This window comes from Canis lupus, chromosome 1, assembly GCF_048164855.1.
Source record: "Canis lupus baileyi chromosome 1, mCanLup2.hap1, whole genome shotgun sequence".
Lineage (NCBI taxonomy): Eukaryota > Metazoa > Chordata > Mammalia > Carnivora > Canidae > Canis > Canis lupus.
The window spans coordinates 26,000,357-26,011,936 of record NC_132838.1 but is presented as its reverse complement, the minus strand read 5'-3'; the positions used below and the strand labels follow the sequence as shown (position 1 = coordinate 26,011,936).

Here is an 11,580-nt window from a genome sequence, read left to right as displayed (position 1 = left end):
AAGTACCAGTGGTTGAAATGTGTGCTGTGCTGGAGGAGGAAGTCTGATCATTTCCTATAAATCACTCTGCTGTTTCAGGGGAATTCTTTATCACCACATTGGTCTCATTTTTCATGTAGGCCTTGTTAGGAAAGCAAGCAGTGTGGTGACTGCTAACATGTCATGGCTTCAGATTCTTTATTTGTAAAATGAATATTTGGATGTGATGACTCTCAGGTCCCTCCAGGTTCCCAAGACTAAAGTCTACAAGCTAATTTGATCACATGCCTTAATTGCTAAAATAAATTTGAATATCCTTCTAGTTATATGTGGATGTGTGCATATGTGTGTGTGTATAGCTATATGTATTGCTTTATAACTATGTTATAAACTTACAAAATATATGAAGCATATATACAAAATATATAAAGCATGAATACAAATTAAAAAGGAGACCAAATATGTAAATTCTAATATTTTCTCTCCAAACTTCAATAGCTTATCTTAAATACTTTGTAGGGTCTCTTTGGAGATCACTGCTCTAAGCTACATTTGAGCTCAACTTTTCTTATGGGTGTAAGACATTAATCATCATTTCCACAGGGGCCAAGAAAGAACATAAGTCAGTAAAATGACTGCAGGTAACATATCCTTTGTTTGCATATTACGTACATAATAAAGTTTTGTTTTTAACATGTAATTTTCTGTGGCACCTGGGTGGCTCAGTGGTTGAGCATCACACCTTCAGCTCAGGGCATGATCTGGGGGTCCTGGGATTGAGTCCTGAATCTGACTCCCTGCAGGGAGCCTGCTTCTCTCTCTGCCTATGTCTCGGCCTCTCTTTGTGTGTCTCTCATGGATAAATAAATGAAATCTTTAAAACAAAAACATAAATCTTTTGGTTAATCTTGTTGTACTACTTTTAAAAAAGAATAATTTCAGAGAAATGTCTTTATTGAAAAAAAAATATCAATGTAAGTTTGTTGTAAATGGCAATTGACAATTAATCTTGAGTCAGGGAACTATCTGGGAGCAGTAGAAACTGGGGTAATCTGGAGTGTGTATGTTGTGTTCAAAGACAGAAGCTGCTTTTCAGCCCCAGCGAGCTTTGGTCATGCAGGAATGGAGACCTAGTGCTGCCAAATGTGATTTTTCAAAAGAATTGGGAGGCCCATATTTTAATGCAAAATTAAGTTAATTTCTCAAATTAATATTGCTCAATAACTTTAGGGCCAAGCACATGATAATGATGACCTATCCTCAGCTAATGGGCAGGCCCTTGGTGATCTCTGACCTAATAATCAGCTGAGTTAGTTCTGTAATTTTTGTGATAATATTGGCACTATATGCAGACATCCCAAGTTCTGGGCAGGGTGGTTATGTATGTGTAAGAGAGAAAAACATGAATGTCATTTCTTTAGGATCATGTTTTTCTCTCACCAGCTTTTCAAAAGGAGTCACTTCTTGGATACTTTTAAGGCTGCCCCATCAGACCAGTAATCTATGTTGTTTAGTCATAAAAAATAAGGAAAATATTACATTGCTTTTGATACATCTGTCATTTTTGTATATGGAGATACCATAGGAAAAAAAGTATTACCTTAAATTTTAATGTTATATTGATTAGCAAACCTTTTCACAGATTTTTTCAGTAAATATTGAAGCTCTGTGGGCCATCTGGTTGCTGTTGCAACAACTCAGTTCTATGTGGCTGCTCAAAAGCAGCCATAGACAATACATTTCAAACAAATGAGCCTGGCTGAGTTCCAATTAAGCTTTATTTACACTAACAGACTGTGGAACAGATTTGGCCTGTGGGCTGCAATTTGTCAGCTCCTATATTAAATCATAAACTCTTCTAGAGTGTAACCCATGTCTGATTTAACTCTATATCTTCAGTCCCTGCCTCCAGTGCATGGAGGCACTCCATGAATATTTGCTAAACTAAACTGAAGGGTATGGAAATTAGCCACTTGTGTCAATAATAATTAACTTCCCATTTGGGAGATAGACAACCCACAGTAGGGTTTATGCATTGTGTCCACCATGAGGCTTACATCAGCATATGAATTCCCTTAGGGATTTTGTGGCTCATTCAGTTGTTCTGAACAAGGAAAGGAGGTCCTGAATCAGGCTGATGAAGCAACCTGAGACTGTGTAGAGCCCACAGCCTGAAGGGCCAAAGAGCAAGAGCCATAAAAAGACCCTCAAAATTTTATAGACAAGCTTCTTCCAAATCTTTCCTCAACTCTTCTTTTTAACAACTTAAATGATCAAATACCAGGTATCTGTTGTGTCCTTACACTGTAGTGCAGCTTCTCAAAATTCTGGTCATGACTCAGTGGACACACGTTAAGATGTTTCCCAAAATAATTCTTACTCCTTTATTTTTCCATTTCTAAATTTTGTCTTTATGAACTGAGTTATAATTGACATACAACATGAGCTTCAGATATACAACATAACGATTTGTATTTGTATATATTGTAAAATGATCAACACAAAAAGCCCATAACATCCATCATCGTCAGTTGTCATATATTTAGAAAACTTTTCTTGCAGTGAGAACTTTTAAGAGCTACTCTCTTTGCAACTTTCAAATACGCAATACAGTATTATTAATTAGAGTTGCTGTGCTTTGCATTACATTCCTTATGACTTTTTTTTATAACTTATTTATTTTATGCCTTTTATCCCTCTTTATCTATTTCTTCCATCCCAAACCCCCACCTCTAGCAATTACCAATCTGTGCTCTATATTTCTGAGTTCTGTTTTTTGTTTGTTTTTTTAGATACCTCATATAAATGAGATCAGAGAGTATTTGTCTTTCTCTGTCTGACTTAGTTCACTTAGCATAATGCCTCAAGGTTTGTCCACGTTGTCACTAATGTGAAGATTTCCTTCTTCTTTGTAGCTAAATATTATTCCATTTCTTTTTTTTTTTTTAAATTTTTTTTTTTATTTATTTATGATAGTCACAGAGAGAGAGAGAGCGCGGCAGAGACACAGGCAGAGGGAGGAACAGGCTCCATGCACCGGGAGCCTGATGTGGGATTCGATCCCGGGTCTCCAGGATCGCGCCCTGGGCCAAAGGCAGGCGCCAAACCGCTGCGCCACCCAGGGATCCCTATTATTCCATTTCTATATATCTTTTTTCTTTATCCCTACATTTTCTTTATTCATTCATCTATTGACTGACAATTTAGATTGTTTCCAAATATTGGCTAATTCTTATTCATAATATGAGCAATTTAATGGAATATCCTCTCTTTGTTTATATTTGATTTATTTTTAAGTGTGGGTCACAACTTTCTAAATGGACTTTATCACCCACTATATATGGCATTTGGTTTGACATTCATCGAAACATTCAGTTCTTATTCTAAAGAGACTTACATTCTAACCAGAGAGATAAGACACATATACACCAACATCTAGGGGACAGTATAACTTAGATAAGTTATGGCATCTGTGGCACTTGGGACTCTTCACTGGTAGTAGCTGGAGTTTCAGAAACCATAGATGAATGGTGATATTGGTCTAGGCTGCAGCCTTGACACATGGAAAATTTATTTGAAAGGAGAAGTGGGGAGAAATAAGTGAGGCCTGATAAGGCCTCACTTTAAGAAAAGAATAAGTCTTCCAAATAAAAATGCAGCTGAGGGCAGTTTCTTCTGATTCCATTCCCAGGATGAAGGAGGAGAGCCTCAATTAAAATTTAGCAGGGATTTGTTTACTGGAACAATATGTGAGAGCATTAAAGAAAAATGAAAGGTCCACATGATTCATTTCCAGAAGCCAAATGGAGTTATGGAAGGAAATGGTCTGAGAAGAATATGATTTTCTAAGTGAAGATAATGTTTTGGAGAGAAGAGACAAAATTTGAAGATTGGTGAGATCAATCCAGAATTTTTTTTATAGGCTATTAAGATTTTTAAGTTAGGCAAATACGGAAATACTTTGGTAGTTTTCTTTGGCTGGGGGCCCCTAAATGGTCAAATCTGGTGTGGTTTTGGATAGATAATGGGGAAAAGAACCAAATGGGTAGTCAAATCATCAAGCAGATTAATTAACTTTGATAGCCACATTTAAGTTATGAGTTAAAACACATTGATTGGGGGCAGCCTGCGTGGCTCAGCGGTTTAGTGCCGCCTTCAGCTCAGGGTGTGATCCTAGGGTCCTGGGACCGAATCCCACATCAGGCTCCCTGTGAAGAGCCTGCTTCTCCCTCTGCCTGTGTCTCTGCCTCTCTCTCTCTTTCTATGTCTCTCATGAATGAATAAATGAATAAAATCTCTAAAAAAAAAAAAATCACACTGTAGGAGTGAAGAGGCAAGGAATGGAAGGGATGGAATTGGCAGAGGGCCCAATAATCAAAATTACAAAGCAATTATGTAGACTGCCATTAACATAAAGACACTAGAAAGCAGGGGACCCTTGTAGAAGAGTTCTGAATGTGAGAACCAAGCCAAGTTGAAAAAAGCAAAATAAATAGAAATACAAAAAAGCTTGGGACAGATAAGCCCAAGAGAGACAAGTATATTTGAAAATCAGAAAATAAAAGACTGTATACCATAATTTAAGAAAAAAGGGCACAAGGCATGAAGAAAATAGAGGCTTAGGTTGAAACTGGAAGGGGAGGAAATAATGTAAATAAATACTGTTTTTCATTTTTATGTATGATTCTAACTTTATAATAAAAAAACAACAGTAACAAATGTCTTATGTAAAGATCATTTTCACTTGGATAATTCTACAATGGAGTTTTCAATTCGACAGGCTTTATGCAATAAACAAAAGAAATAAGAAAGTAATATCAGAAAAGGAGACAGAACATGAGAGACTCCTAACTCTGGGAAACGAACTAGGGGTGGTGGAAGGGGAGGTGGGCGGGGGTGGGGGTGACTGGGTGATGGGCACTGAGGGGGGCACTTGATGGGATGAGCACTGGGTGTTATTCTATATGTTGGCAAATTGAACACCAATAAAAAATAAATTTATAAAAAAAGAAAGTAATAATGAAGGAGAACAGATGGCATTCTTTTATACAAACAATGACATTGGAAATCAGTCTGGTTTATAAGACATTTAATGGAGGGTGTCTATAATTATCTCCCAATGATGTGTACTGCCAAATGTTTCTCAAAATATAATTTTTTTTAAAATTTTTATTTATTTATTTATTTATTTATTTATGATAGTCACACAGAGAGAGAGAGAGGCAGAGACACAGGCAGAGGGAGAAGCAGGCTCCATGCACCGGGAGCCCGATGTGGGATTCGATCCTGGGTCTCCAAGATCGCGCCCTGGGCCAAAGGCAGGCACCAAACCGCTGCGCCACCCGGGATCCCTCAAAATATAATTAATTTTAAACCACTTTTAAAAAACCTTGGATGTTATGAATAAATCTAATGCTACTAAGTTCATGAGAAACCAGGCTTCATTTAGTTTACTGACATAATGTGCTTCACACAACACATTTAGGAAAAACCATATATATTTTTAAAGCCATAAATTATATTCTCTCTTAAAGTTTATCATCTTCCAAGTGGTTTATCCTATGTTTCCAAAGCACATCTGGAACAAATAATCTTTAGCAGTGGTATTATGGTTTCAAGGGCAAGGCTTATTGACCTTGGTTTCAAAGACCTACTCAAGATTCCTTCACTTCAGAAGAAAGGTCTAAATCTTTATCCTAATACTAGTTAAAAAATAACAAAGAACAAAATCAAGCAGCAGGACAGGTCCAGATAGTTTTGAGCCTCTATGTGAAAGAGGGGATAGAGGCTCCCATTCTGGAACCTAAAAGCTCAGGTCCCTTGTTAATGGAAATGCATTGAAAATAAAGAGTAGTAAGAGTCATAGACCATCCATCCTAGCTGTGGGACTCTTCTTCAGGATGGGATCCCATCTTTGTCATTTGCTCTTGAGGATGACCCACTATCTTCTCTCTATTCTAGGCAACTTGCCCTAATGGAAGGCTTTTACTCATACTATGATAGAAAATTTTTTCCTGGCCACTACATCAGCCCCCAGTGTTATTAAAATATCAACATTTTGTTACATTTTTTCCCTCTCTTTATCATAGTTTATTTACAGAGGTAAATTCATTATAAACATAGATATGTTTGTGTATGCTGTGTAGACTGGCAAACAATAATCTGACATCCCATGTTATTATCCCCACACAAAATGCAATAAACAATACTAAATGAGAGGGGAAGTTATTATAAAGTGTCACAGACACCAAGCAGTGACCTTGGAAAAGTGAGGATTTCCCTAAATCTTTGCACAAGACCAGAATTTATTCCGCACATGTTCTGTATTGCAACTCATGGCATGGAAATTTCAGTGACAAGACTTCATAAGAGGCAGAATAAAAATGACTGATTTTTTTTCAGGAAAAGAAAATCCTTGTTAGAAAAGAAACTGCATCCTAGAACCAAAAGCATATAACAATATTTTCTGAGTAAATAGGAAGATATTTTCAGGCTAAGGTGACATAACTTCTTTTCCTTGTTGAAATGTCACTCCTAGTAAGCCAGGTCATCTAACTCTGGTCACTTGGGAAGTGTGGCCAAAGTCCAGGAGTAATGGTTGCAGGACTCAAATTGGAGTGCTTGCTTCGGAGGCACATATGCCAAAATTAGAAAGATACAGAGAAGATTAGCATGGCCCCTGCACAAGGATGACACACAAATTCGTGAAGTGTTCCATTTTTTTCACATTTTCTGCATATTAAAAAATCCTATTGTACCAATGGTAAACTATTACATATCTATAAAATGAGAAAAAAAATAAAATTGGAGGGCAGCATACCATATCTCAATATTTAACTTATAAATCAAGCTAACACACTGTAAAAAATATGTCTTATTCTCTTACTTTGACATATGTCACTGTTAAATTGTACAAAATGGGAAATATGTACAAATATATGGTTTTCATATGATTGGAAGTCAGCAAATTATCAAAGACATGCATATTAATTTTTATTGTACACATCTCAGTGTTCTGCTGTTGGCCCAATGATACTCCTTTGACTGATGTAATAGGTATATAAATTTTACAGTAATATAATAAATATTCTGGAAACTAAAAGATATTGCAAAATGTTCCATGGCCACCATATGCAACTGCTATGAATACCACACTTGTCTGGGAGTATCTGTGGAACCATGGATCAGAACACAAAGACTAGCAGGAACAATGGATACTCAGTACTAGTGGGAAAGCACACTGGGTTATGCAAGAATGAATATGCATTCACATTATCTGCAAGGAGGGACTTGATAAATCACTCAATACGTTTTCTCGTACTTAAGGGTTTCTGCTGTCCAAAGTCTGTCTTCACTCCAGAGTAGTTTCTTTCTCCAACAGCAACAGAGACCCAGATATAATCACCTTTTCTAGGACACAGGGCACAAGATAAGCATGAACATTACCCTGGAGCCTAAACAGTGTTAGTTCCAGTGTCAGTGTCTATGGTAACAGGTTGTGCTGTGCTGGTGCTATCGACTGGATTCATAGTAAGGACACCCATGTTTCCTTACAAAATTCTTTTATTCTGTGTTCCTGATAGGCAGGGCTTGAAGTGCAGGACAAGGGAAGGAAACCTTTTACTCCCATGTGAATGTAGTGCTGGATTTAGGTAATTTTCTGAGCTCTTTCATAGATGTGCAGAATCTAAAATGGCTTAAGGCATGAACAAGCTTCTATAGAAAGATGTCACTATGAGGTTCCTTGACAGACTAGAATTTGGTGATTGCATGCACTACATTGGATTATTAAGATGGCCACTGCCATGTAGGAATACAGTTATAGATTCACTTCATGCAAAGGGACTTCAGCAATATTTTTTTTTTCTCATGGTCTGGTCTATTCCAGGGGAAATCGGGTTTTCTCTAGTGTTTTGTTTTGCTTTCTTATGATATTTCCTGATCCAACTGAACTTGACAACTCCTTGATCTTGAGTCCTGTTTTCTTGCTCTCCTGCCTCTATATTCTTTGACTCAAAAAATCTCTATCACCACTGGTTTAATTCCAGTTTAATTACAAGCATTTCAATTTCTGATCCATCAAAAGTTTGGTCTTCTCTAAGCATACATTTCCCACTGCAGTCTCAATACTTTATAAGCTCTGAACAATGGGTATTCCCTCCTGCTAGGTTTCCAGAAACAGGCTTTAGAGAGCTGCCATGTGTTTGCCTTTCTTTATACTCCAAGCACCTCTCTGTGACTCACAAGCCAAAAGCCCTGAATGGCTGTTTATTCTCACCAGCTGGATGACCCTGCACTTGGCTCTCAGCATTGGTGAGGATTAGAGATGCTGGAGAGATGTGTCATGTACATTTAAGTATACACAAAACTGCATCCACCTGCACTTTGCTTAGATCCTTTAAGGAAGTTAAGAGTTAACCATGAAACTCAGCTCATCATCTTTGGTTTTCCTCAATTATATTCAAATGAGAGAGGAAGGATCAGATTGAGTGGCTGAGAGAAATACAAATACAGTGGGGACATATCATTTTCAAGTGTTTACAGCACAATATTCCGCCTTTAGAACTGATGCTCTGTGGATAGGTAGCACATGACTCTTGATGGCCTAATTAGATCAACTTGCTACACCTACTTCAGAGAAAATGGACAATCCTTTGCCCTAATCATGAATTACTCATGAGTTCTAAGAATTGTTCAGTTCAGAGCCCCCCAGTCATGCGGTTATTTTCTGCCTAGTTTTGTGGAGTTCTATCCTATGCATGCCCAGTATTCAACAAAAGACACATGTTGGATTTTAGTTATATCAAGATCATCCAGAGGGATGTCCAATAGGCAGCCTGGATATGTGACCTGAAGAGGAGAAATGTTTGGAAATTTGGAGGTCATCAGTGTATGGTCTTTGAAGCTGTGATTATGGAGAATATTGCTCAGGAGAATAAGCAAGAGTGAGGGTACCAGTTTTTGTGGGGTACATGGTGAAAAACAGCCAACAACAACAACAAAAAAACCTCACATGCCATAGTTAGAAAAAAGGAGATAAAAAAGAAACCAGTCCTGCCGATGTCATTTTGTTTATTGTATATATCCATCAATTCTGGTCTTGGGGGACTATAGTACTCTCCTTGTAGAAGATAACAATTTTATCCTGCCCCTTCCTCTCAGACATCTGAAGAAGGTTGGTTGGGTAAAATCCCAGATAAATCATGAGGACTAGCCTGTGAGAAAAGGAGTACACACTGGATGTAAAGGGAGAAACTTGTGGAAACAGAGATGGATCTCAAGATTTAATGTAGCCAAGTCACATTCACTCTTGTTAACTTTGGTTATGTAACACTGTTATTTTGTTATTTTGTTATTTTTTTTTAATTTTCAAAGTAATCCAAAACAAAGCCATAAAGATTACAGCTCCTTAAAAGAAAAAGTTGTAAATAGGAACCATGTTGTTTACCAATAGTAATAATCATTTTTAAATGTACTTCTCTGAGTTTAATTGTACTTCTCTAAGCTTATGCAATAAAGCAAAGGAGCAATGGGATTTTTTCCCCCGCCAAAGAGCTAATAATCCTCTATGTATTAAAGAAATGTAACCAGAAACTTCCATTACAAGATTATTGATTTGGTGATTCCTTAGTGATTTTTCTTTATAGAATCACAAATGTCTTCAAAATAGCTGGGCTCAGAATTCTTTAATGCCATAGTGCAAAGCTTTTAAAGAAATAAAATTTGGGGTTGGGTTCAAATAGGTTTAGAGGAGTACTATTTTCCTAAACTAAAGTAAAAGGAAAGGTATCTCTAACCATCAACTACAAACTAAAGTTTCAGGCTTTGACATATAAGTTGGCAACTGCAGAAAGATGCAACCAACAAATTAAAGCCTAGACAAATTCAAGACTACCTTGACATATACATATAAGGACAATCAACATTAGAAATAAATGTATTTGAATATGTGAGTTTGGGGCTGTTTTTCTTTAGAAGTGAAGATTATGTGTAGGATTACAAGGATTTAATGAGAGAATGCACGTAAAGTACTTGCCCCAGGGCCTGGCACCTAGAAACACTCAAATGAGAACTATGATTATTATGACATCATCATTACAGCCAAGCCATTTCCATTATGTTATCCTTATTATAATAGTGTGAGATTTTATTTTTGCTTTCACTGGTATGGCCTAATGATCTGTCTACAAAGATGGGTAATATCAGTAGTCTGTTTGAGTTTAGGAAGTGGTAGATGAAGGTGAGCAAACAAAAAGTCTCTCCCTCAATAGTCCCAGTACTGAGCATGAGTCAAGAAGTGTTGAGGCTAATAATTGAAGGGAGCTCTACTAAGATGTTGCAATTACTATGGCTAAGGGTTCCCAGTCTTCTCAGCCCTACCTCTTTAAACCATTGTACCCATTCTACCTCCACTACCTTCTACAGGTAAGAGGGATCCCAGATTGTGCCAGAGGAAACCAACTCTCTTGGACAACTCACTAACTAGTTTTATCTGTCTCCTTCCAAAGAGTGTAAAATAACTCAGCATCTCTTCAGGCTCATTATTATTCTACCTTTTGGACTCTGTACTGTTAACTCTTATAGCCTTCTCTTTAGGCTTACTCTGTTTAATATCAATTCTAAATGAGATATTCTTTTTCTGATTAAAAACCTAGAAATACTGAAATGGCTTCAGAATATGCATCAGTGTGGGTCACAAAAATCTTATAAATTCTGTTTACCTCATTTTAATTTTCAGGTTTTTTTTTCCCCTCTTAGAGTCTTTTATAAGGTTTGATAAAGATTGAATGCTTAGTGATTTACCAATAACATTTATTGAAAGAGGGTTGACCATGCTACCTCAGTATCTTTGTGGCCCTATTGTTGCTGAATGTCTATTAAATTCTGGGTACTTCCATGCTCAGTTCTAGGCTCCTTCAACTTTTCTATTAAATTGTCTCTCTTGACAATACTATCCTTCTACATGTTTCAGTTATAATCTATATGCTGACAACTTCAATATATTTCCAGTATAGTCCAATACCTAGAGCACAAAGTAAATACTACCAATTATCTTACTATGCCTGGATACTCTACAGATACCTTGACCCTGTTCCCATATCTTCCCCCAGAAGCCGTGATTCTCTGTACTTCTATCTTCAGTGGAACTGAAGTCCACCAGGAGTCCAAACCAGAAAGAAAAATGTCTCCTCTGTTTTAACCCACATATTAGTTAAGACCTCCTGATTTTACCTCAAGTATTTGCTAGTTTTTCCATCTGTGTACAACACCATTGCCTTCCCTAGTCTTGGCCACTAAGGATCTCTAACTTAGATTTCTTGAAGAGCCTCATAACTCATCTCACTGACTAGTCTTGCCCTTGTTTATTTATGCTCAAGTCACAATGATCTTTCCAAATATCTGTGATATAACAGAAAAGCAAGTACAAAAAATGGGATTAACACCTACTGAGCAGTAATACTAAGAGTTTATTAGAGTTTTAAGATTCATCAGGTCATTTAGGGTCCAAAAGAAAAACTAGCTCAGATTCACTGAGGGCTTTTCTTAGAACTGCTTGGAACATTGACAAAAATGATGATGATGAAGATGATGGTAGTGGAC

General features: G+C 37.1%; 1 non-coding gene across 1 annotated transcript; it reads left to right on the top strand.

Annotated features, from left to right (window-relative positions):
* Nucleotides 1-6,596: 6,596 nt before the first annotated feature.
* Nucleotides 6,597-6,703, top strand: LOC140609150 (U6 spliceosomal RNA). Its single transcript, XR_012011096.1, has one exon. It is a non-coding gene; the product is annotated as a U6 spliceosomal RNA (small nuclear RNA).
* Nucleotides 6,704-11,580: the final 4,877 nt, after the last annotated feature.